This window comes from Balaenoptera physalus, assembly GCF_965194825.1.
Source record: "Balaenoptera physalus genome assembly, chromosome: 3".
NCBI classification, from domain to species: domain Eukaryota; kingdom Metazoa; phylum Chordata; class Mammalia; order Artiodactyla; family Balaenopteridae; genus Balaenoptera; species Balaenoptera physalus.
The window spans coordinates 88346465-88369702 of NC_138890.1; the positions used below are offsets into that span (position 1 = coordinate 88346465).

At 35.5% G+C, this 23238-nt stretch overlaps 1 protein-coding gene across 3 annotated transcripts in view; it reads left to right on the plus strand.

Moving 5' to 3' along the window:
- Positions 1 to 227: 227 nt before the first annotated feature.
- The window catches only part of PJA2 (praja ring finger ubiquitin ligase 2), a 78150-nt gene continuing 55139 nt past the window's right edge, over positions 228 to 23238 (plus strand). Inside the window, exon 1 of one of the 3 annotated variants that reach the window (XM_082455772.1) lies at positions 228 to 368. The gene's annotated coding sequence lies outside the window, so the exon portion shown is untranslated. Of the gene's footprint in view, positions 369 to 16641; positions 16663 to 23238 lie in introns of those variants that run through there. The other 2 variants (XM_082455770.1, XM_082455771.1) reach the window with 2 other exon arrangements.

Genomic DNA, 23238 nt, shown 5'->3' on the forward strand with positions numbered 1-23238 from the left:
GTAAAGACAGTCCAAGTATTTTTCCCTTTTTCTGCCACGTCCCAACCATTGACGTGAGCCCACTCCTCAGGTTCCGATTGGGTATGTGGATTTTTTTCCTCAGAGGTCCTTTAAGACTATTGGTCGACTCTGCTTTAGGGGCGGGGCTTGCGTTCCCTCCTTCTCCTCTACCGCGGCGCAAGGGGCGGGACGCGCCGCGGCCGCTTCTGCTTCCGCCGCCGGCGCCGCCGCCGCCGCTGCCGCCGCAGCCGCCGCCGCCGCCAGCCGCTGCGCGTTCGGCGGGGGAGGAGTCGGAGGCGGAGAAGAAGGCGGTGGCGGCGGGTGGAGGTTCTAGCGCTGTTCTCGCTCCGGAGCCGCTGCACAGTTCGGTGAGGGCATTTGTTTTTTTTTTTTTTTTTAATATGGCTTGTTTTCGTGTTGGGAAGGGTGAGGGACAAGGCGAGGAAACTGCTGCCTTCACCTCCTCCGTTTCTTAATTTCTGTCCTCGAGAAGGAGTGGGGCCTGTCCCTGGCCCGCCGCGCCGGCCATGGTGGGTGGGGTTGATGGCTGGGAGAGGCCTTCTTCGCTTTCTGGGCCTTGTCCAGCCCGAACCTGGGGCCACGCTCTTGTCGGTGGCCGCAGCGCCCGCTGCCTCCGGCGATGGCATAGATTGGTATCGGGGTCTCCACCGGCCGCTCTTTCTCGCTGCCTCTTCTGCTGTCCTTGGTGCCTTGGCCAAGGACCCCGCTGCCTTTCTCCCTACAATCGCGACTGTTAGAAGAGTGTGTCCCCTACTAACACCTCTCACCCGCCCTCTCTGCCCATTTCCAGTCACCCTGTGTAGAGCTGATCCATCTTACGCCACAGGCCTGCATCAGCACCCCTTCCCCGAAAAACCTTCCGTTGCCGTCGCTCTACTGACTGTATTTGCATTTTTCCCGATTGTCACCGAGGCTGTGTCACGCAGACACCCTGTACAGACCATAACAATCGTTCTTCTCCCGATATTAGCACCATTCCATCAATGCTTCTCCCAGTTAGCGCTGTTAGGTCAGAGCCCGCCTCTGGCGGATGCACCTTCAATTTCGGCCTTCCTGAGATTACTGCTTGTTAATCATTTTGCGCACATTCAAAATGGTGAGTTTAAAGCCGCTCAGACCAAGTTGAAGAGGGGAGGAGATAGTCTTTTTTACTGAGAGGAAGAATCTATTTAGGAGACTTAACCTCTCCAGGCATTGTTTTTTCTTCTTCTTCTTTTTTAACATACGCATAGGCACTGCTTTGAGTCTGCTGGTTCGGGGAAGTTTATGATTTTTTTAAAGGCTTAATATGTTGTTATTTTTATCATAACTGGTAAGTTAAATTTCTTTACATTGGCAGCCACCTCTGGTGAAAACTATAGGTCATTTGCAGAGTATGTAAATAAACATGAAGATAAACGTTTTAAAGATTTTTATAAACGTTTAAACTATTTTTTCCCATGTCCTCTGGAATTTATCACTTTTATATGAAATAACTTTAATTTTAAAAAATTAATTAGACATACGAACTAGATGTAAAATTCAGCAATACAGAAAATGAACTTTAAGTAAAATGTGAACATTTCCTTTCATCCCCCAGTCTCATTCCAGTGTCTAGAGTTAACAGTATTGTACTTTTCTCATGTACACTTTTAAACACATATGCATACATGTAAAGTTGGGGGAGTTTGGTGCGGTATATCAAACACATTGGTATATCACTTGCTTTTTTCACTAAGTTACATACCTTGGCCATCTTTACTTGTTAAACCTAAGTCTCCCTGATACTTTTTAAAAGCTAAATGATATTTCCATAGCTTCAATGGGCTGTAATTTACTTAACCATTCCCTTACTGAAAGACATTTGAATTAATTAGTTTCTTTTTCCTATCAAAAATAGTGCTTTATTTGAAGCCAACTTTTACATTTATTTGTTTTTAGTTACAAACTTTAAATCTTCTTAAATTTTAAGACTTCAGACAGTATGGAAGACTGTAAGGTAAAAAGTGTACCTCCCACTTCCCCTTCTAGTTCTACCTTCATCCTAAGAGTCAGCTGTTCAGGAAACTTCCTCTTTATGTGATTATTTCTGGAGCATGGATTCCTAGAAATGGAATTGCTGGGTTAAAAAGAGAATGCATATTTAAAATTTTGATAACCATTTCTCCCTCCTTATTACTCTTTTCGAAGTTATTCTTGACTCTTAGGCATTTCTTCTCCAAATGAACTTTCGACTCAACTTGTAAATTAAATTAAAAATCCTCAGGTATTTTGAATGAGGTTATATTGAAATTTTAGATTAATATGGGGCAAACTGACCTTCGTGATACTGAGTCTCTCCCCTCAGAAATATATGTATGTATGGTATGTCTCTACATTTTATTCACACCTTGCTTAGGGGAAGTTTTATAGTTTTATTCCCATATGTATGACATTCCTTCTTAGTATTCCTAGCTATTTTATGATTTGATAGCTCTGGTGGATGGAAACTTTCTAGTAACATTTTTTCTCTTTTTTTCCCCCTACAGTTACACGAAAGCTTTTGAATTTTTTTCTGCTTATCATGTATCTAATCACTTTATTGAGTTGTTTATCTGAAAATACAGTTTTGTGGCTTTCTTTTAAATTTTATAATTTGTGTGTTTTCCTCATTGCTTTGTCTATTATACGTTTTATATAATGTTAAATAATAGCAGTGATAGTTCAACTTGGTGTTGTTTCAGACTTTAAGGGGATTGTTTCTGATGTTTTAGCCATCAGTTATGATGTTTGCGGAAGCTTTCTGATAAATGGAGAGTATAATAGGTTAAAATGTGTTCTTGTATTCTTAGCTTTCCAAGATGATTTTATTGTTGTTTTTCATTTCTGATGACATTTTTAAAAACCATAAATGGGTATTGAATTTTATTGATGTTTTTGATATCTTTTGAGTGGTCGTATAGGGGCATCACCAGTATTCCCTGGTTAATATTTTCCCAAGAGAGCTCTTTTTTAAAGAATCAACGTTATTGAGAATAATTTACATACAATAAAATGTACAGCTCGGTGTGTTTTGACATGTATACACCTATGTCTCCACTACCACAATCAAGAGTAGAATATTTTCATTACCACAGTAAAGATACAGAATATTTCTGTCATCCCCAAAAGTTCCCTTCTGCCCTTTTGCAGTAAGTCACATTTTCACCCTCAGCCCTAGGAAACAGTTTCTCCTCTTTTTCTCACTATAAATGGGTTTCATTTGTTCTAGAATTTTATATAAACAGAATTATGTAATATGTATTCTTTTGCATCCATGTTTTTTTCTTTCACTGTGACGTTTTTGAGGATAATCCATATGTTTGTATGTTTAGCTGGTTCACCACTTTTTTTGCTGAGTAGTAGTTTATGGTATTGATTTACCATAATTATTGACCATTTCACCTATATATGGATATTTGGATTGTCTCCAGTTTGGGGCTGTTATTAGTAAAGCCGCTATGAACATTCATTCATGAGTTATTGTGTGAACATATGTTTTCATTTCTCTTGGATAAATACTTAGAAATGGATTTGTTGGGTTGTATTGTAAACAAATGTTTAATTATAAGAACCTGCCAAACTGTTTACCATTTTACAGTTCTAGTTGCTCTACATTCTCATCAACACTTGGTTGTTTTATTTTTTTTAATTTTAGCCCTTCTAGTGGATATGTGGTAGTATGACACTGTATTTTAAATTTGTATTTATCTGATGATTAATGATATTGAGAATTTGTTCACGTGTTACGGGTCATTTGTATGTCTTCCTTTGTGAAGTACGTGTTCAAATCTTTTGCCCATTTTTAAACATTGAGTTGTTTGTCTTACTGAGTTGGAGGAATTCTTTATACATTTTTCTATACAAGTCCTTTGACCCACACAGATGCATATACAGAGAGTGCAGTCTGAAGCTTACCTTTTCAGTTTCCTGTTTAAAATAGAGGGGCTTTTAATTTTGACTAAATTCACTTTGTCAGTTTTTCCTTTTATGATTTGTGTTTCTGTGTTCTGTTTGCTCAGTGCAAAGTTACGCATATTTCCTCTTACGTTTTCTTCTACAAATGTTATAGTTTTTATGTCAAGGTGTATCATCGATTTTGAGTTAATTTTTGTATATGGTGTGAGGTAAGGGTCAAGTTTATTTTCCCAATTCTAGCACCATTTTTGGGGAACGCTTTCCTTTCCGACATTGAATTAACTTAGTCAAAAATCAATTGACCGTGTATGTGAGTCTGTTTCTGGACTGTCCCCTTGATCTTTGTATCTGTCATTTTGCCAATGCCACATTGTCATGATTATTGTTGCTTTATAGTAAGTTTTAAAATCAGGTAATGTAAGTCCTTCAGCTTTATTTTTTTCCAAAATCATTCTGGCTATTCTAGTTCTTTTGCTTTTCCATAAATTTTTTTAGAAATGACTTGTTGGTTTCTACAAAGAGTACTGAGGGGATGTTAATTTAGATTATATTGAATGCATGGATCCATTTGGGAAGAATTGACATCTTAATATTGAGTCTTCCCATCAGTGAACACATGATATCTCCATCTATTTTGTTTTAATCAAAGATCTTCATTTCCCATCATTAGCACTTTATAGTTTCAACATACAGATGATGTTGTTCATATTTTGTCAGATTTATATCCAAGTATTTCATCACTTCTGATAGTATTATAAATATAATTTTCCTAAATTTCCATGTCCAGTTGTTCACTGACAGTATTTAGAAATACAGTTGATTTTGTATACTGACTTTGAACCTGGCAACCTTGCTAAACTCACCTATTCTAGTAACTTTTTTTTTTTGTGGTAGATTCTTTTGGATTTTCTCATGTAGATAGTTGTATCATTTGTGGATATAGAACAGTTTTGTTTCTTTTGTTTTCAGTTTGTGTGTAACCACCTCCCCTACCACCCTTTTTTTTTCCTTATTGCACTGGCTAGGCCCTCCAGTATGATGTTGAACAGGAGTGGTGAGAGCAGATATCCTTGTCTTGTTCCTGATCTTAAGAGAAAAGCTTTCGGTCTTTCATTATTAAGTATACTAGGGCCTTTTATCAGGTTTTATTATATACTACATATTATTATATTAAGTATAATAATCCTTTTATCAAGTTAATGTTAATGATGTCCCCATTCTGTTTCTAGACTGCTGAGAGTTTTTTAATCATGATTGGACATTGTGCTCAACTATTTTAACTGTACTTATTGAGGTGATCTTATAGTTTATCTTCTTTGGTGTGTTAATAAGATGGATTAGATTGATTTATTTTCAGATGTTGAGTCAACCTTGCATTCTCTATATATGCTTCACTTGGTTGTGATGTATTATCATTTTCATAAATTGGTGGATTAGATTTGCTAATAAATTGTTGAGTGTGTTTTGGTATCTGTGTACATGAAGAATACCTTTTTGTGTAATATTTTTGTTTCAGAATAATGCTGGCCTCATAGGTTTAAAGTGTTTATTCCTCTTATATTTTCTGAAAAATCTTGGATAGGATTAGTATAATTTCATAAATGTTTGTCAGAGTTTGCAAGCTAACTCATCTGGGCCTAGTTTTCTTTGTTGAAAGGCTTTAAAGGATAAATTTAATTACTTTAATAGGTATAGGATGGTTAGGGTTATCTAATTTTTTCTTAAAAACTTTCAGTCTTTGACTATGTGAGTCACCTACTATATGAGCTTTAGTAGTTTGTATCTTTCAATGAATTTGTTTCTTTCATCTATTAATTGCCATGAAGTTGTTTCTTTATTGTCCTTTTAATGTCTATAGCATCTATAGTGGTATCTTTTCTTTCATTCCTGATATTGGCAGTGTGTCCCCTCTTTTGTCTTTATTAGTTTGTTTCCACGTTTATCAATTTTGTTAATTTTTCCGAAGATCCAGTTTTTTATTTTATTACTCAAAAAACAAATGTTTTCAATTTCATTGATTTCTGCTCTTTACTATTTCTTCTTGTGTGCTTTGGATTTAAATCCACTCGTGTTACAATTTTTTAAGGTATAAGCTTAGGCTATTGATTTGAGACCTTTCTTCTTTTCCTTCTAAGCACCACATTAGATGGTCCCACAATTTTTTTTTTTAATTTTTACTTATTTATTTATTATTTTTGGCTGTGTTGGGTCTTCGTTGCTGCGCGCGGGCTTTTTCTAGTTATGGCAAGCGGGGGCTACTCTTCTTTGTGGTGCGCAGGCTTCTCATTGCGGTGGCTTCTCTTGTGGAGCACGGGCTCTAGGCGCGTGGGCTTCAGTAGTTGTGGCTTGCAGGCTCTAGAGCGCATGCTCAGTAGTTATGGCACATGGGCTTAATTGCTCCATGGCATGTGGGATCTTTTGGGACCAGGGCTCGAACCCGTGTCCCCTGCATTGGCAGGATTCTTAACCACTGTGCCACCAGGGAAGCCCTGGTCCCACAGATTTTTATGTTGATATTTTCTGAGTTCTTATGTGACTTTCACATTGACCCATGGGTTGTTTAGAAGTATATTGTTTAATTTCCAATTATTTGTTGATTTTGCCTCTCTCTTTCTATAATTGATTTCTATGCTTAATTTTGTTTTAGATGGAAAGCATACTTTGTATAATTTTGTTTGAATTCTTTGAAGTTTTATGATTCAGAATATGGTAAGTCTTGGTAAATGTTCCATGTGCAATTAAAAATAATGTATATTATGCTGCTTTGGGGTGGAATATTTTATAAATTCTACATTCCATATTAAATACTAAATTATATATTTATATGAAACATTCTGTAATTGTCAGTTGACTGGTGGTGCTTGTTAGTTTTTCTGTTTCCTTACTGAGGTTTTGTCTACTTGTTTTGTTGGTCATTGAGAAGAATTGAAGTCTCCAAATACAATTGTGGATTTGTCTGTTTCTCCTCTTTGTTCTAACTATTTTTGCTTCATGAATTTTGAACCTCTGTTGTCAGATGCATATATGTTTAGGATTGTTATGTCTTCTTGGTGAATTGACCCCTTTATCATTATATAGTATCCTTCTTTGTCTCTGGTAATATTTCTTCTTCTGCAGTCTACTTTATCTTATATTAATACTGCCACTCCATCTTTCTTTTGATTCGTGTTTGCATAATTAAAAAAAAACCAAAACACCTTTAAAAGCATTTATTTAAAAAAAAAAAAAGCACTTTAAAGGGACACATAATAAGAAAGTAAAACGATTGGATAAATATTTGCAAACACTCACCAAAAGAAGGCTGATGTGCCTATATTAATATTGTACAAAATAGACATAAAGGAGGAAGTATAAGAGATAAACAGGAAAGTATCATAATAAGTAGGTCCATTCATCAAGACAACATAATAATCCTACGTGTGTGTTTACCTAATAACATAGCTTCTGAATATAGAAGTTAATATAATTAGCAGTAAAGATAGGTGTGCATTCATAGCTGGAGATTTTACATATACATTTGATGTAACTGATAGAACAATTATATAAAAATATCAGTATGGGAATAGAAAATTTGAATGACATGATTAATCAACTTGATATAATTGACATTCATAGAACATTTTATCTAAAGACTGAAGACTATACTTTTTTTTTCAAGTGCACTTGGGACATTTGCCAAAATATTCTGGTCCTTGAAGTGTGATCAAATTTCACAGAATTGAAATTATACAGTACATGTTTTCTGATCAATGTGGAATTAATTACAACTCAGTAACAGAAAATAGCTAGCAAGACTCCAAATGTTTGAAAATTAATCAAGACATTTCTAAATAGCCCATGAATCAAAATGAAGTCACGATGGAAATTAGAAAATATTTTGATCTGAAAAACAACAGAAGTATTACATCAGAGCTTGTTGAGTGTAACTGAAGCAGTGCTTTGAGAGGACTTTATTGCTTTATACAGGCACGCTTCGTTTTTATTGTGCTTTGTTTCATTGCACTTCGCAGATACTCTGTTTCTCTACAAACTGAGGTTTGCGGCAACCCTGCAATGAGCAAGTTTATCGGTGCCATTTGTCCAACAGCATTTTCTCACTGATAGTTAGCACTTTTTTGGCAGTAAAATATTTTTTAATTAAGTTGTGTCCATTGGTTTTTTTTTATCCACAATGCTGTTGCATGCTTAATAGACTACAGTATAGCAGAAATGTAACTTTTATACACACTGTGAAACCAAAAAAAATTTACTTCCTTTGTTGCACTGTTCACTTTATTTTGGTGGTTTGAAACTGAACCCACAATATCTCCGAGGTATGCCTGTATGCATATATTAGTAAGGAAGAAAAGTTCAAAATCAGTGGTCTAAGCTCACAACTGAAGGGAGCAACAACTCAAACCCAAAGAAAGCAGAAAGAGGGAAATAATAAATATAAAAGTAGAAATCAATGAAACAGAAAAATTTACAGTTTGTTGAGGAGACTTTTAAAAAGTAATAAACCTGTAGTGACTGATCAAGAAAAAATTGGGGGACAACAGAAAATACCAATACTAAGAATGAAAAAGTGAAGCATCACTACAAATCGTAAAGATACTAAATTGTTAAGGAAAATTACGAACAATTTTATATTAGTACATTTGATAACTTGAATGAAAGGTCATAATCTTTGAAAAACAAATTGAATTTATTAAAAACTTTTCCACCAAGAAAACCCCAGGCCCAGATGGCTTCACTGGTAAACCTCTCAAACATTTAAGTAAGATATAATGCTAATTTTACACAGACTTTTTCGAGAACTGAAAAAGAAAACATTTTCCTGAACATTTTATGATTTTCTCATAATCTTGGTAGGAAAAACCTAACAAGAACATGAGAAAGAAGAGATAATTACAGGCCAATATTTCTCAAGGACATAGATACTGAGATAATCCAGTGATATGTAAAAAAGATATCACAGATTTGTTCCAGGAATACAAGGTTGGTTTGTTGTTTTACAATTAATCAATGTAGTCCATCTCGTTTAACAGTGTAGAAGACTCATACGATCATCTCTGTAGATAGAGAAATCATTTGACAAAAGTCACCATCTGTCGTGTTAAAAATCCTCATCAAATTAGGAATAGAAGAAAACATTGTTAATTTTCTGGAGTATCAACAACAATAAAAAAAATCCTACAGCTAATATCATACTCAATGAAAAACCTTGTTTCATGTCCCATATCTTTTTTTTTATTTAACATTATGCTGGAATTCTAACCAGTGCCCTCAGGATAAAAAAAGTTAATTTTAAAAAATGGAAAAAAATTTAAAAAGTGTTTACCAGCAAAGTTTTAGAATAAGTGAATTTAGCAAGGTGACTGGATACAAGGACAACATGCAAAAATTAATTGTAAGTTGTGTGCTAGCAACCAAAAAGTATGAAATAAAATTTAAAAAGTACATTTAGAATAGCTTCAAAATATGTAAGATACCTAAGAATAAATATAATAAAAATTTGGGCAAAACTTCTACACTGAAAAATATAAAACAGTGCTGAGACATTTTAGAATACTTAAATAAGTGGAGAAATATTCCATCTTCTGGTTCCTACCAGTTCCATATGGTAGGAACTCAATATTGTTAAAATGTCAATTTCCCCCAGGTTGAGCTATAGGTTCAATACAATTTCAATTAAAATCCCAGAATTAAAAAATTTTAATCAAATGGATTCCAAAATTTATATCAAAATCTAAATGTCTCAAGACTTGCTATAAAGTTACAGTAATTAAGACAGTGTTATATTAGCACCAGGTAGACAAAAAGACCAATGGAAGAATATGAGTGTCTAGAAATAGACCTTCACATATGTCGTTTCTTGGTTTCTGACAAAAGCTCCACTGAAGTTAAGAAAACACTTTTAATAGTGTTAGATAAATTGGATGTTGGATATTTGGGAAAAAGTGAACCTTGACTTTTACCTGATACTATATTCAAAAGCTCATTTGAGTTGGATCATAGATCTAAATGTAAGAGCTAAAATTATCAAGGTTCTAGAAGAAAACCTAGAAGTATATCTTCATCACCTTGGGGTAGGCAAAAATTTCTTAAATGGAACATAAAACTGATAAATTAGACTACAATCAGTTATGAATTTCTATTCATGAAGACATCATTAAAGAGAAGAGGCAAGCCACAGACGGCAAGAATATACTCACATTAAGTAAATCTGGTGAAAGACTTGTATCCAGAAAATATAAGTAACTCTTAAAAATCAAAAAGAAAAAGGCAAACAACACACTTTTTAAAATATGCAAAAAAGCAGGCAGATCTTCACAAAAGAAGTTATCCAAAAGGCCAATGTGCATAGGTAAAGGTGCTCTACATCATTGGTCCCCAACCTTTTTGGCACCAGGGACTGATTTCGTGGAAGACAGTTTTTCCATGGGCCGGCGAGGGGGGATGGTTCAGGCGGTAATGCGAGCAATGGAGAGAGATGGGGAGTGGCAGATGAAGCTTCCCTCTCCCGCTGCTCATCTCCTCCTGTGCGGCCTGGTTCCTAACAGGCTGCGGACTGGTAGTGGTCCACGGCCCAGGGTTTGGGGACCCCTCCTCTACATTATTACTCATCAGGGAAATGTCACAATGAGGCGCCATCACACCCCTGCCAGAATGGCTGAAATAAGAGACTGACAATATCAAGTGTTGCCAAGGATGTGAAACAATATCAAGTGTTGCCAAGGATATGAAACAACTGATACTCTTAGATATTGCTGGTGGGAATGTCAGGTTGTTTCAGCCACTTTACAAAACTGTCAGTATGTGTTATAGCTAAACATAGCTCTGCACTGTGACCCAGTAATTTCAGGTCAGATGTATCCAAGAAAGGTAAACAAAACAAAACATGTACAAGGATGTTCATAACGTGAATGAATCCCAGAAACATTGTGTCAAGCAAAAGTAGACACAAAAGAGTTCATGATGTATGATTCCACTTGTATGAAGTTTAAAATAGGAAAAACTAAACTGGGGTAATAGAGGTCAGGAGAGTGGTTGCCTTTGGGTTGTGAGGAGTCAGTGTCTTGGAAGGAGAGAGAGAGAGAACCCTCTGAAGTGATGGTATATGATTTACATCTTGCCCTAGGTGGTAGTTATTCAGATATATACGTATGTAAAAATTCATTGAATTGTAATGTATACTTGAGTTTTATACTTTATTATATATAAACAATTTTTCAACAAATGATTGCAGAGAAAAGGAAAATAATTTAAAAGTTTTTATCATGAAAATTTCCAAACAAATTTCTATTGAGTACAAGGAACCCCCATGTACATATCATCTTCCTTCAACATTTTGCCATGCTTGTTTCTGTATCTCCCCAACCCCCATTCACATATGTTCCTTTTTTTTTTTTTTTTGGTAGTGCTCACATCTAAATGTCTATCACAGATACATTAACTTATTCTGACCATATTTTGTGTTTTTTAACATCAAATGAAATTTGCTACCTTTTCGTATACATAACATTTTATTTTTTATTTTCCTTATTTCCTGTACCCTTGTTTTTTCTTTTCTTGACTCATTGACATGAAAATAAATCTCTGCAGCTTTTTTTTTTTTAATTGAAATATAGTTGATTTACAATGTTGTTAGTTCTCTGCAGCTTTTTTATTCTGAGCTGATTGACTTGCACATCTCAAAAGAGGGTAGGTTGAGCAACATCCTTATTTGTGACACATTTGAATCAGAGATCTTCCTATCTAAATGAGAGGCAAATTTGAAGAATGTTCTTAATCTTGTTTTTTAATGAATTGATACTATATTTTTTCATCTTACTTTTCTTTTGTTAATCTTTTTCCCTCTTAGCCAATTACGCTTTCAGTAAAACATAGAAAATATTGTTCTAGTGTGTTGGGTATTGGGTGTATGCTCATTCAAGTCTTTTTTCAAAGATTGCTGTTGATAGTCTTTAAAAAAAACAGTATTTTATAACACTTTTTTTTTTTAACAGAATGAGAAGTTTATAAACACTTGGTGAGATAGAGGGTTTACCAGAACAGAATTTGAAAATATAGTTTTTTACCTACTTAAGTATAACATTTTTGGATTATTTGTTTCTGATTATGTGTGTTTTATGTTTGAGTTATGTTTTATAATGTAATTTTCACTGTACCAATGCTGAGTTTACTGTTCCTCTTTTACAGTGGTTTACAAAAAAGTTTAGAGAGAAAAGTAGTAGTTAATCAAGTGTAGCCTTCTATCAGGTTACCTCTTGTAACTAGGGATAGCAAACTCATTTCATCTTAGAAGTTTAACAGTTGTACCTTAAAATTTCTCTCTGATTTAGGTATTATCATTTCTGCAGCTGTTCCTTGCAGAATTTGCCAGTCATAGCCTGGAAGTTTGCTTGTGTAGCAGCTTGTAACTTTCAAGTCTGTGGTTGATAATAGATTACTTGATTTACTGCAGTTAGTTTTAGTAATGTGTCCAGTTGCTTACAGTGATATATGGGAGTAATGTCACATCAGTCCTTATTTATTGTTTACTAGTTAGATGTACTGAATATTTTGCAGTTGTATATATGTATAAGCAACCATTTGTGCTTGTGGATAGAAGACATGAAAAATCTGGAGATACATTAACAATAATATGTAAGCGTGAAACAGAATCAAGTGCAAGCTTACATTGTTCAAAATGGATACTTTATAATCTCTTGGGATATTTACTTTGCCTTAGCAGCTGACAGTGGAACGATGAGATAATGTTAGGAAGCTAGGTTTCAATGTAATTGGTTCCAACATATATGAAACAGCTTTCTAGTGGCATTTGTCAGAGTTTGTCATAAACTCATTTTGTCATGAAGTTTTTATTTCTGAATTTATAGCTCAAGTGTGATAATAATTACAAAATTTTGTATGATTAAAGAATTATCTTACTAAAAGGAAATGCAGGCTAGATAATTATTAAAGTTTGTTTTAAGATGAATTTTAAGAAACATTTCTAGGGCACTTTGGAAGCATATATGTAAAGCTAAATATGGGAGAATATAAAATAAATATTCCAGTGGGCTTGAGTAATCAAGACTTCCGTCTTCAAATAGTTGGATCAAATTGTATTTGTTTCTGAACTAATTTTTTGTTTTGTTCTGTTTTTTATATAACAGTATCTGAGTTTTAGGTGTCCAACATTATGATTCAACATTTGTGTTCATTACAAAGTGATCATTACCAAAAGTCTAGTTACCATTCATTACCATGTATTGTTGGTGGAAATGTAAATTGGTGCAGCCACTATGGAAAACAATATGGAGGTCCCTCAAAAAATTAAAAATAGAACTATCATCTGATCCAGAAATTCCACTTATGGGTATTTATTTGAAGAAAATGAAAACACTAACTTGAAAAGATGTATGCACCCCATGTTCACTGAAGCATCATTTACAACAGCCAAGATATGGGAACAGCCTAAGTGCCCATCAGTGGATAAATAGATAAAGAAGATGTAGTGTGTATATATATATATATATATATATATATATATATATATATATGTAATGGGATATTAGCCATTAAAAAGAATGAAATCTTGGTATTGTGACAATATGGGTGGACCTTGAGGGCATTTTGCTAAGAAATCAAACAGAGAAAGACGAATACCATGTGATCTCACAGATCACATGTGGAATCTTAAAAAACAAAAAAACCCAAACTCATGCATACAGAGAGCAGATTGGTAGTTGCCAGAGGTGGGGGTTAGGAGCAGGCAAAATGGGTGAAGGGGGTCAGAAAGTGCAAATTTCCAGTTATAAAATATGTAAGTCATGGGGATGTAATGTACAGCATGGTGACTAATAGTTAATACTTCATAGTACTATGTGGCATATTTGCAAGTTGCTAAGAGAGTAGATTTCAAAAGTTCTTTTCACAAAAAAATTTCATAACTCTGTATAGTGACAGATATTAACTAGACTTGTGATTATTTCACAATATGTATAAATATTGAATCATTATGTTGTACACCTAATACAATGTTATATGTCATTAACACCTCTTTTCTTTTTTTTCCAAGTGAGTTTTTTCTGGCTCCCAGCAAATGGATCACAGTGGTATAGATACAGGCTTTCAGTTGAAACTTTTCCTCTGGAAGTTCAACTGATTTCTCTCTCCTTCTGCCTAAAACTTCATTTAAATTATTTAGATGTAAATTCTAAAAGTAAGTGTTCCTGATCCAGTAGCTTTTCAATGAGTATCTACTAGGTGATAGGTGGAGTGTAAGTGCTAAGCAGCAGTTCTGACACTGTCAACAAGCAAAAGACCAGTGTAATTCATTTTGGTACTGTCATCCCTATTGTGGCATTTTCCAAGCTGAGAATAAGTAGATCTTTTAAAGGGAGAAAATGTACCTTCATGAGATGGTATTAGAAAATCTTCGTTCTGGTGATAGGTGGAAATATAACAAAATTCAGAATCTAAGTACACGTAATTGAAATTGCTTGTATTTATCTAATACAGGATAATTTGTTATGCAGCAATAGACCTAGCAGCTCAGAACATTTATTATCTCATAGTTTCTATGGGTTAGAAATTTACGAGCAGCCTGGCTGGGTGGTTTTGGATCAAGGTCTCATGAGGCTACAATCAAGATGTAGGCTGGGACTGCAGTCATCTGAAGCCTTGACTGGGGCTGGAGGATCTGCTTCCTAGGTGATTCATTCACATGGCTATTGCCAGAAGACCTCAGTTTCTTCCGGCTTTTGGCGGAAACTGCCAGTTCCTCATCACGTGGACCTTTCCATAGGACTACTTGAGTGATCTTATGATGTAGCACCTGGCTTTTCCCAGAGAGAGTGAGCCAAGAGAGAGTAAGGAGGAAGCCACAATGTCTTCTGTGTCTGAATCTTGTACATCGCACACTGTTACTTCTATCATTTTATCTTCATTAGAAACAAGTCACTAATTATAGCCTACACTTAAAGGGAACAAATTAGGCTCTGCTTTTTGAAGGGAGAAGAATCAAAGAACTTGTGGACATATTATAAAACCAGCACATTATTCTAACAGAGTTATGGTGATGTTACTGAAGTGAGTGGGCTACATCGCAAAAATAATAATAATGTGTAAGTTTTAAGTATTATACAAGCTGGTCTATTAGTTGACTATTCAGTGGTGTAGGAGAACTATGATTCTGAAGGCAATTCAAGGTGTAGGCTTAGTATGTATCAACTTCAGTGTATATTGTGTTCATTTATATATGTACACTCATTATTCTGTTTGCTTAAGTCTTTTGCTTTATTACTATTTTATTTTATTTTTTTAACATATTTATTAGAGTATAATTGCTTTACATTGTTGTGTTAGCTTCTGCTGTATAACAAAGTGAATCAGCTATATGTATACATATATCCCCATATCCCCTCCCTCTTGCGTCTCCCTCCCACCCTCCCTATCCCATCCCTCTAGGTGGTCACAAAGCACTGAGCTGATCTCCCTGTGCTATGTAGCTGCTTCCCACTAGCTATCTGTTTTACATTTGGTAGTGTATATATGTCAGTGCCACTCTCTCACTTCGTCCCACCTTACCCTTACCCTCCCTGTGTCCTTAAGTCCATTCTCTATGTCTGCGTCTTTATTCCTGTCCTGCCCCTAGGTTCTTCAGAACCATTTTTTTTTTAGATTCCGTATACATGTGTTAGCATATGGTATTTGTTTTCCTCTTTCTGACTTGCTGCACTCTGTATGACAGACTCTAGGTCCATCCACCTCACTACAAATAACTCAATTTCATTTCTTTTAATGGCTGAGTAATATTCCATTGTATGTATGTGCTACATCTTCTTTATCCATTCATCTGTCGATGGACACTTAGGTTGCTTCCATGTCCTGGCTATTGTAAATAATGCTGCAATGAACATTCTGGTACATGACTCTTTGCATTATGGTCTTCTCAGGGTATATGCCTAGTAGTGGGATTACTGGGTCATATGGTAGTTTTTTTTATTTTTAGATTTTAAGGAACCTCCATACTGTTCTCCATAGTGGCTGTATCAATTTACATTCCCACCAACAGTGTAGGAGGGTTCCCTTTTCTCCACACCCTCTCCAGCATTTATTGTTTGTAGACTTTTTGATGATGGCCATTCTGACCAGTATGAGGTAATACCTCATTGTAGTTTTAATTTGCATTTCTCTAATGATTAGTGATGTTGACCATCCTTTCATGTGTTTGTTGGCAATCTCTATATCTTCTTTGGAGAAATGTCTATTTAGGTCTTCTGCCCATGTTTGGATTGGGTTGTTTGTTGATATTGTTTGATATTGAGCTGCATGAGCTGCTTGTATATTTTGGAGATTAATCCTTTGTCATTTGCTTCATTTGCAAATATTTTCTCCCATTCTGAGGGTTGTCTTTTCATCTTGTTTATGGTTTCCTTTGCTGTGCAAAAGTTTTTAAGTTTCATTAGGTCCCATTTGTTTATTTTTGTTTTTATTTCTCTCTCTCTAGGAGGTGGGTCAAAAAGGATCTTGCTGTGATTTATGTCATAGAGTGTTGTGCCTGTGTTTTGCTCTAAGAGTTTGATAGTGTCTGGCCTTACATTTAGGTTTTTAATCCATTTTGAGTTTATTTTTGTGTATGGTGTTAGGGAATGTTCTAATTTCATTCTTTTACATGTAGCTGCCCAGTTTTCCCAGCACCACTCATTGAAGAGGCTGTCTTATCTCCATTGTATATTCTTGCCTCCTTTATCAAAGGTAAGGTGACCATATGTGTGTGGGTTTATCTCTGGGTATTTCATCCTGTTCTATTGATCTATGTTTCTGTTTTTGTGTCAGTACCATACTGTCTTTATTACTGTAGCTTTGTAGTATAGTTTGAAGACAGGAAGCCTGAATCCTCCAGCTCTGCTTTTCTTTCTCAAGATTGCTTTGGCTATTCAGGGTCTTCTGTGTTTCCATACAAATTGGGCAATTTTTTGTTCTAGCTCTGTGAAAAATGCCATTGGTACTTTGATAGGGATTGCATTGAATCTGTAGATTGCTTTGGGTAGTAGAGTCATTTTCACAATGTTGATTCTTCCAATCCAAGAACATGGTATATCTTTCCATCTGCTTGTATCATCTTTAATTTCTTTCATCAGTGTCTTATAGTTTTCTGCATACAGGTGTTTTGTCTCCTTAGGTAGGTTTATTCCTAGGTATTTTATTCTTTTTGTTGCAGTGGTGAATGGGAGTGTTTCCTTAACTTCTCTTTCAGATTTTTCATCATTAGTGTATAGGAATGCAAGAGATTTCTGTGCATTAATTTTGTATCCTGCTACTTTACCAAATTCATTGATTAGCTCTAGTAGTTTTCTGGTTGCATCTTTAGGATTCTCTACGTATAGTATCATGTCATCAGCAAACAGTGATAGCTTTACTTCTTCTTTTCTGATTTGGATTCCTTTTATTTCTTTTTTTCTCTGATTGCTGTGGCTGAAACTTCCAAAACTATGTTGAGTAATAGTGATGAGAGTGGGCATCCTTGTCTTGTTCCTGATCTTAGAGGAAATCGTTTCAGTTTTTCACCATTGCAAACTATGTTGTCTGTGGGTTTGTCATATATGACGTTTATTATGTTGAGGTAGGTTCCCTCTATGCCCAGTTTCTGGAGAGTTTTTTTACCATAAATGGGTGTTGAATTTTGTCAAAAGCTTTTTCTGCATCTACTGAGATTATCATGTGGATTTTATCCTTCAATTTGTTAATATGGTTTATCACATTGATTGATTTGCATATATTGAAGAATCCTTGCATTCCTTGGATAAACCCCACTTGATCACGGTGTATGATCCTTTTAATGTGCTGTTGGATTCTGTTTGCTAGTATTTTGTTGAGGATTTTTGCATCTGTGCTCATCAGTGATATTAGCCTGTAGTTTCAGAAGGATAGGAGTTAGCTCTTCTCTAAATGTTTGATAGAATTTGCCTGTGAAACCATCTGGTCCTGGGCTTTTGTTTGTTGGAAGATTTTTAATCACCGTTTCAATTTCAGTGCTTCTGATTGGTCTGTTTATATTTTCTATTTCTTCCTGGTTCAGTGTTGGAAAGCTGTACTTTTGTAAGAATTTGTCCATTTCTTCCATGTCTTTCATCTTATTGGCATATAGTTGCTTGTAGTAATCTCTCATGATCCTTTCTTTGTATTTCTGCAGTGTCACTTGTTACTTCTCCTTTTTCATTTCTAATTCTGTTGATTTGAGTCTTCTCCCTTTTTTTCTTGATGAGTTGGCTAATGGTTTATCAACTTTATCTTCTCAAAGAACCAGCTTTTAGTTTTATTGATCTATGCTATCGTTTCCTACATTTCTTTTTCAGTTATTTCTGCTCTGATCTTTATGATTTCTTTCCTTCGGCTAACATTGGGTCTTTTTTGTTCTTCTTTCTCTAATTGCTTTAGGTGTAAGGTTAGGTTGTTCATTTGAGATGTTTCTTGTTTCTTGAGGTAGGATCGTATTGCTATAAACTTCCCTTTTAGAACTGCTTTTGCTGCATCCCATAGGTTTTGGGTCATTGTGTTTCTAGGTATTTTTTGATTTCCTCTTTGATTTTTTTCAGTGATCTCTTGGTTATTGAGTAGCATATTGTTTAGCTTCCATGTGTTTGTATTTTTTACAGTTTTTTCCTGTAATTGATATCTAGTCTCATAGCATTGTGGTCGGAAAAGATACTTGATATGAGTTCAATTTTCTTAAATTTACCAAGGCTTGATTTGTGACCCAAGATATGGTCTATCCTGGAGAATGTTCCATGATCACTTGAGAAGAAAGTATTTTCTGTTGTTTTGGGATGGAATGTCCTATAAATATCAATTAAGTCCATCTTGTTTAATGTGTCATTTAAAGCTTGTGTTTCTTTATTTATTCTCATTTTGGATGATCTGTCCATTGGTGAAAGTGGGGTGCTAAAGTCCCCTACTATTATTGTGTTACCGTTGATTTCCCCTTTTATGGGTTTTAGCATTTGCCTTTTGTATTGAGGTGCTCCTATGTTGGTTGCATAAATATTTACAATTGTTATATCTTCTTCTTGGATTGATCCCTTGATCATTATGTAGTATCTTTCTTTGTCTCTTGTAATGATCTTTATTTTAAAGTCTGTTTTATCTGATATGAGAATTGCTACTCCAGCTTTCTTTTGATTTCCATTTGCATGGAATATTTTTTTCCTTCCTCTCACTTTCAGTTCGTATGTGTCCCTAGGTCTGAAGTGGGTCTCTTATAGACAGCATATATATGGGTCTTGTTTTTGTATCCATTCAGCCCCTCTGTGTCTTTTGATTGGAGCATTTAATCCATTTACATTTCAGGTAATTATCAATATGTATGTTCCTATTACCATTTTCTTAATTGTTTTGGGTTTGTTATTGTAGACCTTTTCCTTCTCTTGTGTTTCTTGCCTTGAGAAGTTCCTTTAGCATTTGTTGTAAAGCTGGTTTGGTGGTGCTGAATTCTCTTAGCTTTTGCTTGTCTGTAAAGGTTTTCATTTCTCTGTCAAATCTGAATGAGATCCTTGCCGGGTAGAGTAATCTTGGTTGTAGGTTCTTCCCTTTCATCACTTTAAATATGTCCTGCCACTCCCTTCTGGCTTGCAGAGTTTCCGCTGAAAGATCAGCTGTTAACCTTATGGGGATTCCCTTGTATGTTATTTGTTGCTTTTCCCTTGCTGCTTTCAATATTTTTTCTTTGTATTTAACTTTTGATAGTTTAATTAATATGTGTCTTGGCGTGTTTCTTCTTGGATTTATCCTGTGTGGGACTTTCTGCATTTCCTGGACTTGATTGACTATTTCCTCTCCCATGTTAGGGAAGTTTTCAACTATAATCTCTTCAAATATTTTCTCAGTCCCTTTCTTTTTCTCTTCTTCTTCTGGGATCCCTAAAATTCTAATGTTGGTGTGTTTAAATGTTGTCCCAGAGGTCTCTGAGACTGTCCTCAATTTTTTTCACTATTTTTTTTTTTATTCTGCTCTGCTGTAACTGTTTCCACTATTTTATCTTCCAGGTCACTTATCCATTTTTCTACTTCAGTTATTCTGCTGTTGATTCCTTTTAGAGAATTTTTAATTTCATTTATTGTGTTTTTCGTCATTGTTTGTTTGCTCTTTAGTTATTCCAGGTCCTTGTTAAATGGTTCTTGTATTTTCTTCTATTTCCAAGATTTTGGATCATCTTTACTATCATTACTCTGAATTCTCTTTCACGTAGACTGCTTATTTCCTCTTCATTTGTTTGGTCTGGTTGGTTTTTACCTTGCTTCTTCATTTGCTGTGTATTTCTCTGTCTTCTTCTTTTGCTTACCTTACTTTGTTTGGGGTCTCCTTTTTACAGGCTGCAGGTTCATAGTTCCCGTTGTTTTTGGTGTCTGCCCCCAGTGGGTAAGGCTGGTTCAGTGTGTTATGTAGGCTTTCTAGTGGAGGGGACTGGTTCCTGTGTTCTGTTGAATGAGGCTGGATCTTGTCTTTCTGGTGGGCAGGACTGCGTCAGGTGGTGTGTTTTGGGGTGTTCGTGAACTTACGATTTTAGGCAGCCTCTCTGCTAATGGGTGGGGTTGTGTTCCTGTCTTGCTAGTTGTTTGGCATGGGGTGTCTAGCACTGGAGCTTGCTGGTTGTTGAGTGGAGCTGGGTCTTAGCATTGAGACAGAGATCTCTGGGAGAGCTCTCGTGGATTGATATTATGTCGGCCTTGAGGTTTCTGGTGGTCCAGTGTCCTGAACTGATCTCTCCCACCTCAGAGGCTGAGGCCTGACACCGGGCTGGAACACCAAGACCCTGTCAGCCACACGGCCAGGTACGTGGGGAGTTTCTTGCCTTTTGGGAAGTCTGAGGTCTTCCGCCAGCGTTCAATAGGTGTTCTGTAGGAGTTGTTCCACATGTAGATGTATTTTTGATGTATTTGTGGGGAGGAAGGTGATCTCCACGTCTTAACTTCTCTACCATCTTGAAGGTCCTCTTTTATTACTATTTTAGATTTTTAGTTTTCTGAATTAGTTCTACTACCGCTAGCTTTCATTTAATGTGTGTAAGTATGAGAGTTGGAGTTAGAATATAAGTATTCCCAACTCTTCGTCTCTTTTCATTATATTTTCATATTTCCATCAGAGAAAGGAGCACAGAATTGCCATTCATTCATTCATCCCTTTTTTCACAACTGTTTAAATTTGTATCTTGTTAGAGAATGTAAGGACACAGTGCGTTTAATAGACATAATGCACTTAAAACAAGGTCTTTATCTTTAAATTCACCACAGTCTTTCAGTTCTGCTGTGGGAGGTGTACACCCCACACCCATGCTTTTCCTTGTATTCTTTTGAAGGTTGTTTCCATTGCCTATCTAGAGCTGCTGGTGTACTATCCTAATTAAAATGATAAATGATGATATCTAGGTAAATAACTGGAAGATCTAGAATTAATACTTCCCTGATTAACTTCTTTATTCTTAGACAGCAGCACATTTATGGAGTTTTTTTGTTTTTCTTTTTGGTTATTGTTTTTGTTTTTACAATTAGGAAGACATATATGAAGATTCCAAAGCATTTGAGATGAATAATCGTCACAAGTAGAGAGGAATCATGTTACCTATTAGGTGAATAGTACTAGCAAAGGAAACGTTTCTTTAGAGAAGACTCAGAAACCAAATGTTGCCAATAAACTTTAGGTACAAATTTGGCACTGATGAATTAATCATTTTAATCTTGACACACAGCTAGGTCTTTATTTTTTATTATTTATCCTTTCCTCCCTGTTTTGCTTTGTTTTCTCTTTTATACTTCAGAGATAGGAATGAGTTACATTTGTCTACATAGCTGGCCTCAGATAAAATAGAGGTAATTAGTGTCTACAGAAAGATTCTAGTCTACATTTTATTCATAAGACAAGAGCCACTATTGAAAATGATGATGATGATGATAGAAGAAGAAGGGAATAAGAAAGTGCAAGAAATTTTAAAAATTATTGTAGAGAATATTGGAAGGCTGGAATTTAAAGCAGATGAAAGCTACCATTCTGTAAATTGAAAATGAGAAAGAAAAGTTTAGAGACAAAGGATTAAACTACGTGGGCCAAATATAGTGAAAATAGGAAGGAAAAGAAAAAAGGACATCTTTGAGACAATCTAATGAAAGCCTTTAAATTAAAGCAGCCCTAGTAGGGCTATGCAGTAGAAATTTTTTAAATGGCCTAAGAAAGTCCTTGCAAAATTATAGAATACTGTTTATTAAGAGAAAATCCTAATTATTCCAAAGAGAAAAATTGGTTTACTTACAGAAGAATGAGAAATAAATTGGCAGAACAGTTTCTTAACAGCAACATGGGATGCTTAGAAAACATTGCCTTTTAGAGTTTGTAAAAACTGATTTTGTTTTGACCTATATCCAAAGTGTAAGGGAAAGATGAAAATATTTTGACATGGAAAGACTCAACGTTTACCTCCTTACATAAAATTCCTGAAACAATTACTTGAAGATCTTCTAGTAAAGACAAAACAAACAAATGCACACCCCTTCCCAAAACAAACAAACAAAAGAAAGGAAAACATGGGTTTCAGATCAGGGGACCTAACTCAGAAGTACCATCAAAAGTTATCACGGAAGTAGTTGGATCTTGAAAACAAGTAGACTAAATTTATATCAGGATGTTGGAGGGCTCCAAAAAGAATCTTTTAGAAAGAAGTGGATTCATGTTGAAGAAAAGTATGATTAAGAAACAGAGCGATTTTCATGATTTTGTACTCTTAACAGCACTCTCTCTTAACAGCACATTCTGATCAGGCATTTATACCCACTATTCTACCAAAGGTGCCCCGTGTCAGGAACTCCAGTAATCTTCCATGTTGCTAAGTCTAGTGGTCAGTTATAGATCCTTGTCATACTTTACCTTTTAGCAGCATTGGCACAGTGAATCAATTCTTTGGTCTAAAGCACTGTCTTCATTTGACATCCACACTCCTGGATTTTTTCTTTTCTCTCACAAGCCCCTCTCACTGGTTGGTTTTCCTGATACTTCTTTTTCCCTGGCCTCTTAATTTTGGATCGTCTCAGGGTTCAGCCCATGAACTTCTTTCCTTCTCCAAGCCTACTTAGACATCTCTTCCAAGTTCAAGCCCTTTTGAATATTGTCTATATCCTGATAACTCCCAAATTATAATGGCAGTTCAGAATTGTCCAGTGAACTCCAGCATCCTATTTAACATTTCTACTTGAATATCTAATAGATATCTCAAATTTAACACATCCAGAACTAAACTCAAGATACTTTCTCCAAACCTACGTCTTCCACAAATTTTCCTATGTCAGT